This window comes from Neophocaena asiaeorientalis, unplaced genomic scaffold (assembly GCF_003031525.2).
Source record: "Neophocaena asiaeorientalis asiaeorientalis breed wild unplaced genomic scaffold, Neophocaena_asiaeorientalis_V1.1 scaffold182, whole genome shotgun sequence".
Lineage (NCBI taxonomy): Eukaryota > Metazoa > Chordata > Mammalia > Artiodactyla > Phocoenidae > Neophocaena > Neophocaena asiaeorientalis.
Window position 1 is genome coordinate 4,771,125 of NW_020174648.1, and position 11,699 is coordinate 4,782,823.

The 11,699-nt window shown below is 34.8% G+C and overlaps 1 protein-coding gene and 1 non-coding gene across 2 annotated transcripts in view; both read left to right on the top strand.

The window, feature by feature from the left end:
- COP1 (COP1 E3 ubiquitin ligase) overlaps nt 1-11,699 on the top strand; it is a 269,589-nt gene that overhangs the window by 161,459 nt on the left and 96,431 nt on the right.
- LOC112408970 (small nucleolar SNORD12/SNORD106) lies at nt 9,345-9,427 on the top strand. The gene has a single exon (XR_003005051.1). It is a non-coding gene; the product is annotated as a small nucleolar SNORD12/SNORD106 (small nucleolar RNA).

Below are 11,699 nucleotides of genomic sequence, written 5' to 3' on the forward strand. Positions count from 1 at the left end.
TGAATGGCAAAATATCTCTTCATATCCCTGCTTTAAGTTCTTCTGGGTATATACTCAGAAATGGAATTGCTGGATCATATGATACATACTTAAATTTTTTAGGAACTGCCATTCTGTTTCCCACAATGGCTGCACCATTTTATATTCCCACCAATAGTACCCAACTATTTCCATTTCTCCACATCCTTGCCAATACCTGTTCTTTTATTTTTCCTTTTTTTTTTTTAATAATGATTTTAATGGGTATGAAGTGGTATCTTACTGTGGTTTTGCTTTGCTGGCATTTCCCCAGTGATAGTGATGTTGAACATTTTTTCATGTGCTTATTAGCCATTTGTATATCTTCTGAGGAGAAAGGTTTATTCAAGTCCTATGCCAATTTTTTAATTGGGTTTTGTTGTTATTGAGTTTTGGAGTTCTCTATGTATTCTGAATATTAATCCCTTATCATGATTATCAAATATCCATTATATGTGATTTATTAATATGTGCTTTGATGCACACAATTTTTTCATATTGATGAATTCCAAATTGCCTATTTTTTTCTTTTGTTGCCTGTGCCTTTCGTGTCATATTCAAGAAGTCATTGCCAAATCCAATGTAATAAAGCTTATGGCCTATTTTTCCATCTAACAGTTTTATGGTTTTAGCTCTTACATTTGTGGCTTTGATCCATTTTGAGTTCACTTTTGTGTATGGTGTAAAGTAAGGGTCTGACTTCATTTTTTACATGTGAATATCCAGTTTTCCCAGAACCACTTGTTGAAAAGATTGTCCTTTCTCCATTGAAAAGTCTTAGCACCCTAGTTAAAAATCATTTTATCATATCTCTGAGGGCTTATTTTTGGACTCTGTTCTTTTCCACTGGTCTATATATTTGTCATTATGCCACTACCATACTGTTTTGATTACTGTAGCTTTGTTTTGAAATCAGGAAGTGAGTCTTCCATTATTTTTTCTTCTTTTTCAAGATTGTTTTGGCTATTTTAGATCTATTAAGATTCCACATAAATCTTAGGATGGATTTCATTCTATTTCTGCAAAAAAAAACTTCATTGAGATTTTGTTACAGATTGCATTGAGGCTTATCGATTTAATTGATCTTTTCAAACCAGCTTTTGGTTTCATTGGTTTTCTCTATTGACTTCCTGATTTTAATTTATTGACTTTTGCTCTAATTTTTATTACTTCCCTTCTGCTCACTTTAGATTTAATTTGCGTTTCTATTTCTAGTTTCCTAAATTGGAAGCTCGGATTATTGATTTTGCATCTTTTTTCTTTGCTTAATATGTACATTCAGTGCTATAAATTTTCCCCTGAGTGCTGCATCCCACAGATTTTGATAAGTTATATCTTCATTCTCATTTAGTTCAAAATATTCTTAAATTTCGCTTGAGGTTTTTTATTTGACTTATGTATTACTTAGAAGCATGTTGTTTGATCTCCAAGTATAATTCCATTGTGGTCTAAGAAATACATTGTATGATTTCCATTCTTTTAAATTTGTTAAGGTGCGTTTTATGGCTCAGAGTGGATGAATGTTGCATGTGACTTTGAGAAGAATGTGTATCCCACTGTTGTTGGATAAAGTAATATGTAGATATCAATTATATTCAGTTGATTTATGGTGCTGTTGAGTTCAACTGTGTCCTTACTGATTTTCTGCTTGCTGTATCTGTCCATTTCTGATAGAAGGGTGTGACATTTTTTAGATTCTACATTAATCTGTGTATTTCTTCTTTTACTATACCACATTGTCTTGATTTGTAGCTTAAGTCTTGAAATCATTTAGTGTGAATCCTTCACCTTTGTTCTTGAAAATGATTTTAACTCTTTACTTTCTCTCCTTTCCCATAAACAGTTTAGAATCAAGTTGCCAGTACCTACAGAAAATCCTGCTGGAATTTTGATTGAGATAGTGTTGAATCTATAGATTAATATGGGATGAATTGATATCTTAATGCATTGAGACTTCCATTCCATGAACGTGGTTTATCTCTTCATATTTAGTCCTTTCTGGACTTCTCTTATCATAGTTTTATTGCTTTATAGTTTTTGAATGCAGATCTTGCACATTATTACAACTAAATAGTTTAATATTTGGTGCTATTGAAAATGGTATTTAAAATATTAATATCCATTCATTTTTTACTAGTTTATAGAAAAACAATTGATTTTTTAAATATAAATTACATTTCAACAACCTTGCTAAAGCACTCTTTACTTTTTTTTTTTTTACATCTTTATTGGAGTATAATTGCTTTACAATGGTGTGTTAGTTTCTGCTTTATAACAAAGTGAATCAGTTATACATATACATATGTTCCCATATCTCTTCCCTCTTGCATCTCCCTCCCTCCCAACCCGCCTCTCCCACCCCTCTAGGTGGTCACAAAGCACTGAGCTGATCTCCCTGTGCTATGTGACTGCTTCCCACTAGCTATCTATTTTACGTTTGGTAGCGTATATATGTCCATGCCACTCTCTCACTTTTAACTGCACTCTTTATTTTTAAGAGATTATGTGTGGCGATTCCTTGGGCCAATCATGTTGGCAAACAGAAACATTAATACCTTTTCATTTTCAACATGTGTGCCTTTCTCTTTTTTTTGCTTGCTTTATTGTACTTGCAGGAACTTCCAGAACAAGAGTGGTGACAGCAAATATCCTTGCCTTGTTCCTGATCTTATGCGGAAAGCTTATAGTCTTTCATCATCAATATGATGTTAGATTTAGGTTTTGCATTAGGCATTTTTTTATGTCAAGTGAAGGAAGTTCTGTTCTAGTTTGCTGAGAATTTTTTATCATGAATGGATGTTGAATTTTGTCATGCTTTTTCTGTATCTATTGAGATGATTCTATTGTTTTTCAGTATCATGAACTATAATGATCTGGGATTTTTTAATTAATTTATTTTATTTTATTTATTTTGACTGTGTTGGGTCTTTGTTGCTGTGCACGGACTTTCTCTAGTTGCGGCAAAGGAGGGCTACTCTTCATTGCGGTGCGCAGACTTTTCATTGCAGTGGCTTCCCTTGTTGCAGAGCACGGGCTCTAGGCACGCGGGCTTCAGTAGCTGTGGCTCGTGGGCTCAGTAGTTATGGCTCGCAGGCTCTAGAGCATAGGCTCAGTAGTTGTGGCACATGGGCTTAGTTGCTCCGCTGCATGTGGGATCTTCCTGGACCAGAGCTCAAATCCGTTTCCCGTGTATTGGCAGGCAGATTCTTAACCACTGCGCCACCAGGGAAGCCCTGTAATGATCTGTTTTCAAATCTTGAGGTAGCCTTACATTTCCAGGAAAAACCTCATCTTGGTCATGATGTATTATCTGTCTTTTCTATATTGTTAGATTTGATTTGCTAATTTTTTGGGGGGGATTTTTACATCTATGTTTATGAGGGTTATTTTTCTATTCTTGTAATGTCTTTTTGTATCAGGATAATGCTGGCCTCCTAAAATGATTTTCCTTTTTCTGTGTGTGTACCCCTGGGTGGGGTGGGTGGAGGGAAGTGATTATTTAGAATTGTTACTGTTTAACTCTTAAATGTTTGGTAGAATTCGTTATTGAAGCTTTCTGTCCTGGAGTTTTCTTTGTTTGAAGGTTTTAACTAAGAACTTAATTTCTTCAGTAGATTTAGAACTGTTCAATTAATCTATTTCTTTTTGAGCGAGTTTTGATAGTATGTATCTTTCAGGAATTGGTATTTTGTGTCCTTTCTTTTTTTTATTATTTATGTACTTAGATCAGTGTGATGTTAGGTTTATCAATCTTATTGATCTTTTCAAATATCTAACTGATTTTATTGGGTTTTCTCTTTTCAGTTTCATTGATGTTTGTCCATTAATTTTTTCTTCTTGCTTTGGGTTTAATTTCTTCTTTTTCTAGGTTGTTACAGTTGAAGTTTATGTCATTGATTTGAGCATTTATCTTTTCTAATATAAATATTTTTTGTTATACATTTCCCTTTAAGCACTACTTTAGCTGATCCCACAGATTTTCATATAATATGTTTTTCATTCAATTTAAGATTATATCTGTGACTTCCCCAGTGGTCCAGTGGTTAAGACTCCATGCTTCCACTGCAGGGGGGCACAGGTTTGATCCTTGGTCAGAGAACCACATGCCACGCGGCACAGCCAAAAAAATAAATAATATAAAAATAAATAAATAAAATTACATCTAATATTTCTTGTGATTGTCTTACTTGGCTAAGAATTATTTTAAAATATTTTAACATTTTCGGTCTTTTAAAAAATACGTCAGAGCTCTTACTGTTACGGATTTATAGCTTAATTCTTTTAAAATTACAGAACATATTTTTATATAATTTTAATCCTTTTAAATTTGTTATGATTTGTTTTAAATTTGTTATGATACAGTCTACCTTGGTAAATATTCCAAGTGCATCGAAAAAATCTATACTCTGCTGTTTGATGGAGTGTTCTATAAGTGTCAGATCAATCTTGTTGATAATATTTTTTTGGTTTTCTATTTCCCCCCTTTTTTGGTCTCCTTGTTTTATTAATTATGAAACAGGAGTGTTGAGATCTAGTTTTATTTCTCTTTTCAGTTATCTTGGGGAGGAGGGTGTTTTGCCTCATTTTGGGGGGAAGTTCTATTGTTAGGGTCAGGAACATTTAGAAATGTTATATTTTCATGGTGAACTGACCCTTTTATCAGTATTCAGTGTCACTCTTCATCCCTATTGATATTCTTTCTTCTGAAACTGTTTTGTTAGATATTCATCAAACCAGTAATTTCATTCTTTTCTCCTTTGGGATTCCAACTGCATGAATGTTAAACCTTTGTATTTTGTCTTATAGGTCCCTGAGACTCTGTCCTTTTCTTGTCAATATTTTTTCCTTTCTTCAGATTGAGTAATTTGTCTTCTGTCTTCTCATTCACTAACTTTTATGTGTCTATCTCCCTTTTGCTATGAATTTACCTCAGTGAATCTTTTATGTAAATTACTGTAATTGTTTTAAAATTTTCTATTTTGTTCTTTTTCACAGTTTCCATATCTCTCTGAGTACATCTATCTTTCCATTAATTTTAAATGTTTATTACTTTTACCCCATGGAACATAGTTACAATAGTTGCTTTAACATCTGTTTTATAGCATTGCTCTGTTGATTGCATCTTCCTTTGAAAATTCTTCACATTTTCCTGGATTTTTGTATGTTGAGTTATTTTGAGGTTATATGTTAAGCATTTTGAATATTATTTTGTACAACTCTGGGTACTGTTCAGATTTTCTGGAGAGTGCTTTGTTTTGTTTTTTTAAATCGGGTAACCAGTTGGTTTAGATTTTGACTGTGAGTTCTATCTTGCCTATGTGAGTGCTTGTTTTACTGTCAGGTCAGTTTTCAGAGCCTTTGCTGTGCTCCATTGGTTTGTCTGATGCATATGCCAGTCAGAGGTTAATCTGGAAATTAGTAGGTCTTTTCAAACGTAGTTCAGTGCTCATAGCCTTTGCCATTCTACTTTGTGTCCATCTTGCACATAGAACTCAGAAGTAACTACAAGACTTATGCTGTTCATACACAGAAGTATGGGATCTCCTTTTCCAGTGCTTTCTTTTTGAAGTTTCTCCTGCACACTCTTCATCCCCCAGAGTCTTTTTTACTGAGGGTTTCTCAAGAAAGTAGGGTTTTCTGTACAGATGAGTTACTCCTTTTTATGGCTGTGGAGATGGAGTTTCTCTTGGTGCATTAGCTTCCCATACTGATGCAGCTCTGTGACTAAAGCCCTCCCTTGGGGAAAAGTTGAAAGAGAAAAAGGATGAAACAAAAGAAAAACAATGAAAATTACTCCCAAACCTCTGGCTTGCAAGAACCCCTTTTATTAGTCTTATGGCCAGATACACAGGGATTTTCCTTAGTTTTTGCTGATTGAGGTACTGACTTTGCCTCTCTATGGGAGAATAGAGGGAGGAGCAAAACAGTATTCTCACCTCCATGTTGGTCACTTCTTAAGTCTTGAATTTCCTCCCCCGAATGACTGGTTTTCCTTATTTTTCACATTCCTCAGAGAGTCACTTTCTGTTTTCTTGATAATTGTCCAGAGTAAACTCACAGTGAGAGAGACTGACAGATTATTCTGTCTTGGTTGGTACTAACATTCCCAAGTGCATTTAAGCCTTTCTCAGAAGTGTTACAGACATACCTCGTTTTATTGCACCTTGCTGATACTATGTTTTTTACAAATTGAGGGTTTATGGTAACCCTGTATAGAGCAAGTCTATTGGCGCCATTTTTCAACAGCTTTTACTCATTTCATGTCTCTCTGTCACATTTTGGTAATTCTCACAAAATTTCAAACTTATTCAGTGTTTTTGTATGTGTTATGGTGATTTGTTATCAGTGATCTTTGGTGTTTCTATTGTAATTGTTTTGGAGTGCCACACACTGCACCTATATAAGATGGCAAACTTAATCGATAAACGTAGTGTGTGTTCTGATTGCTCCACCCCTGTCCGTTCCTCTGTCTCTCTCCTTCTCCTCAGGCCTCCCTATTCCCTGAGACATAACAATGTTGAAATTAGGCCAGTTAATGACCCTCTGTTGGCCTCTAATTGTTCAAGTGAACAGAAGAGTTGCACATCTCACTTTATTATTTATTTTTTTTTTATAAATCGAAGTATAGTTGATTTACAGTGTTTGTGTTAATTTCTGCTGTGCAGCAAAGTGATTCAGTTATACATATATATACATTTTTTTCATATTCTTTTCCATTATGGTTTAACTATACTGAATATAGTCCTCTGTGCTATACAGTAGGACCTTGTTGTTCATCCATCCTATATATAATAGCTTACATATGCTAACCGCAACCTCCAACTCCATCCCTCTCCCATTCCCCTCCCCCTTGGCAACCACCAATCTGTTCTCTAAGTCTATGAGTCTGTTTCTGTTTCGTAGGTGAATTCATTTGTGTCATACTTTAGATTCCACATATAAGTGATGTCATATGGTATTTGTCTTTCTCTTTCTCACCTTGCTTAGTATGATGTTCTCTAGGTCCACCCATGTAGCTGCAAATGGCATTATTTCATTCTTTTTTATGGCTGAGTAGTATTCCATTGTATGTATATGTGTGTGTATATATATATATATATATATATACACACCACATTTTCTTTATCCATTCCTCTGTTGATGGACATTTAGATTTTATCCATGTCTTGACTATTGTGAATACTGCTGCTTTGAACATAGGGGTGTATGTATCTTTTTGAATTATAGTTTCATCCAGATATATGCTCAGGAGTGGGATTGCTGGGTCATATGGCAACTCTATATTTAGTTTTTTGAGGAACCTCCATACTGTTTTCCATAGTGTCTGCACCAACTTACATTTCCACCAACAGTGTAGGAGGGTTCTCTTTTCTCCACACCCTCTCCAGCATTTGTTATTTGTAGATTTTTTGATGATGGCCATTTGACCACTGTGAGGTGGTACTTCATTGTTGTTTTGATTTGCATTTCTCTAATAATTAGTTATGATGTTGAGCATCTTTTCATGTGGCACATCTAACTTTAAATCAAAAGCTAGAAATGATTAAGATTAGTGAAGAAGGCATGTTGAGAGTCAAGATAGGCTGAAAGCTAGGCCTCTTGCACCAAACACTTAGCCAAGTTGTGAATGCTAAGGAGAAGTTCTTGAAGGAAATTAAAAGTGTTATTCCAGTGAACACATGGATGTTAAGAAAGTGGAATAGCCTTATTGCTGATATGAAGAAAGTTTTAGTGGTCTGGATAGAAGATCAAATATTCCCTTAAGCCAAAGCCTAATCCAGAGCAAGGCCCTAACTCTCTTCAATTCTATGAAGGCTGAGAGAGGTGAGGAAGTTGCAGAAGAAAAGTTTGAAGCTAGCAGAGGTTGGCTCATGTGGTTTAAGGAAAGAAACTGTCTTTACAACATAAAAGTGCACGGTGAAGCTGCAAGTGCTGATTAGAAGCTGTTGCATAACTGATTCACTTTGTTGTAAAGCAGAAACTAACACACCATTGTAAAGCAGTTATACTCCAATAAAGATGTTAAAATAAATAAATAAAAAGAAGATGTTGCAAATTATCCAGAAGATATAGCTAAGATAATGAAGGTGGCTCCACTAAACAACATATTTTCAATGTAGATGAAACAGTATTATATTGAAAGAAGATGCCATCTAGGATTTCTATAACTAGAGAAGTCAGTGCCTGGTTTCAGAGCTTTAAAGGACAGGCCGACTCTTGTTGGGGCTAAAGCAGCTGGTAACTTGAAATTGAAGCCAGTGCTCATCTGCCATTTTGAAAATTGTAGGGCCCTTAAGAATTATGCTAAATCCACTCTGCCTGTGCTCCTTAAATGGAACAACAAAGCCTGCATGACAGCACATCTGATTACAACATGGTTTGCTGAATATTTTAAGCCCACTGTTGAGACCTCCTGCTCAGAAAAAAAGATTGCTTTCAAAATAGTACTGCTCATTGACAATGCTCCTGATCATCCAAGACCTCTGATGGAGAGAGACAATGAGATTAATGTTTTTTTCATGCCTGCTAATACAACATCCATTCTACAGCCTATAGATCAAGGAGTAATTTCAACTTTCAAATCTTATTATTTAAGAAATACATTTTGTAAGGCTATATGTGCCATAGATAGTGATTCCTCTGATGAATCTGGGCAAAGCCAATTGAAAACAGAGAAATTGTTCATGAAAGGAAGAGTTAATAGATGGGGCAGACTTCACTGCCGTCTTATTTTAAGAAGTTGCTGCAGCCACCCCAAGCCTTCAGCAACCACCATTCTGATCAGTCAGCAGCCATCAACTTAGAGGCAAAACAGTCTACCAGTAAAAAGACTCAGATGATGGTTGCCATATTTTAGCAATAAAATATTTTTTAATTAAGGTGTGTAAATTTTTTTTTTTTAGATATAACGCTACTGCACATTTAATAGACTGCCGTATAATATAAACATGGATTTTACATGTACTGGGAAAACAAACATTTTGTGACTCCCTTAATTACAGTACTTGCTTTATTGTGGTGGCCTGGAACAAAACCCTCTATACAGGAATGCCTGTATTTACTGTTTCTTAAATATATTTATCACTCCTTGACTGTTTGGTGATTTTACTTATAAAATATAGCCTTTATAATAATTTTATAGTAAGAATATTTTTAAAATTACTTTTAATGTATTTTACACAAAAATATTTAACATTTTTTATACTTGTTGTTTGATCAATTTTTAACCATTATTAACAATGGAAGTTATTTTTTCATTGCATAATTAAATACTCAGTCCTTACAAATGATATTTTTCTGATCTGTATATTTTAACAATAGTTTAATTCCTCATAAATGATGACTGAACTTTTTTCCCCGACAGATCAACCATGTTGATCTAACTTCTCTAAGCCAGTTATAAGACAAAAAGTTAAAAAAAAAAAATAAAAACAGTTTACTTCCAATTATATGTGCACATATTTGCACGTTAAAGAACTGTCAGTACCTAGCAAGGTAATCAGAAAAGAGTTTCATGTGCCATTTTATAAGTTCTTTTGGGAAAATGTATTTTCCTTTTAAAATACATAACCTGAGAGTCATTTCCAATAAATAATCTTGTTTTTGAAATAGAATAAGCACATTCTTTTTTTGTTTGTTTTTTGCGGTACGCGGGCCTCTCACTGTTGTGGCCTCTCCCGTTGCGGAGCACAGGCCCCGGACGCGCAGGCTCAGCGGCCATGGCTCATGGGCCCAGCCGCTCCGCGGCATGTGGGATCCTCCCAGACCGGGGCACGAACCCGTCCCCTGCATCGGCAGGCGGACTCTCAACCACTGCGCCACCAGGGAAGCCCAGCACATTCTTTAAAGGTTTTTTCCCCTCCACATATGAGTTTGAAGAATTTAGGCTTTAGGACACCCTAAATTTAGCCTGCTTTATTCCAAATTTTCATAGTTGTATATGTTAATGTAAAAGTGCTGAATTTGAAATCTTGGTAAATTCAAAAATTAATTTTACTTAACTCATACTGAATGAAATGCTTCCACTTCTTATCATCAGAGGACTAAAAAATGAACTGCAACATAATAAATAAACAGCATTATGATAACAGTTACATTCCCATAAGTTATAACTCTACTAAGTATAATATCTCCTGGATCCAAAAGAAATTAAAAGGCTTGTGTTGGCCAGCATCCCAGATGGACCCCAGTGATCTTTGGTTTCTATTATTCCCACACTTGTTTAGTTCCCCTGCTTCCCCATTGCTCCAGTCTGCATGATAGCAGAATACTGTAGAAATGAAGGTATGTCCCTTCTGAAATTAGTTTTATCTGTCTTCATCATTCTCTTTCCATTCACTTGGTTTGGGAGAAGCTAGCTGTATCATAAGCCCAAATGGTGGGGAACCGAATCCTCACGCCAAGAGCTGTGTTGAGTGAACTTTGAAACGAATTCTTCAGCTCAGCTTTACTGTGACCTCTGAGCCTTGACACGGGGAGCCAAAAGCACCCAGCCAAGCTGCTTGGAGATTCCTGATTCTCAGAAACTATGTGACATAGTAAATTTTGTTGTTTTAAGTTGCTAAGTTTTGGGGCAATTTGCTGTGCAACACTAGCTAACTAATGCGACAAGGCCTGTTTTCTCTTTGATGAAGTTTAAAAGAAAAACTTATGTTTGATAATTAGCATTGTCAAAGTACACATCTTTGTGTTTAATCTTTTACACTTTTTTAGGCTTATGAAATAGTATAGATGTTTATGATAATTTTGGGTGAAGCGGCATTCTCCCTTTTAATTCATTCTGTTTTCTGTAGGATCTAGACAGTAGTTCAGAAGTGGGTTCAGTAGTACCAGATATGAATCATACTCATACTTGCACATTCTCACTAAAGACAGGCTTTCTTATTGTGTCAAACTCCTGGGCCTGTTTCCTTTAACTTTTACAATGAATTCTTTCTTAGGAAGCTTTGTGCAAATAGATATACAGTGGACCCAGTCTGAAAAGCTCAGAAACATAAATCCTGCACATTGAAATTGGTACTGACATTATTATAGATATGTATTGTGTTCTGTTTTTGGAAAAAATAATTTTGAACAAAAGAACTTAGGGAGTGTTTAACCCAGACTTTAAAGATTTGTAGATGATAAACCTCACCAATCCTCTAGGGTAGTTGGATTTTTTAAAATTCAGGACTTTTTAATGGGACTTAAGATTTAGGTGATACTCAAAAAAACCAGAAAAACAAAAAAACAAAAATCTTTTCTTTACCTATTAACATTAATCAAACTTGTAATAAAACACCTAGTTATAAGTAAAAAATTCATTTCCTAAAGGCAGCTAGATAGTACTCAGAACAAGTTTTTTTTTTTTTTTTAGTCTCCTACATTTTGACATGATTTTCCTAGGAGTCACTATTTTGATTTTTTTCTGAGTGTCACAGGAGACTATATAAATAAGGGCACTGTGTTTTGTTTGATTTAATTGCTTTAGCTCTTCACCTTGAGGATATTTTCTTTTAAATTCGCCTTTGTTTTTTCTTGCCAAAAGGAATTTTCACAATAAATGTTGAGACTGTAATTTTGTAGTTAAAAGAAATTCTTACTATCAGACTTTTACGGAGAAAGGAACCATAGTTCCTTATTGTGAAGAACATCTCATTTATATTTGTCTTAGACATTTTTTTTTTTTTTTTTTTTTTTCC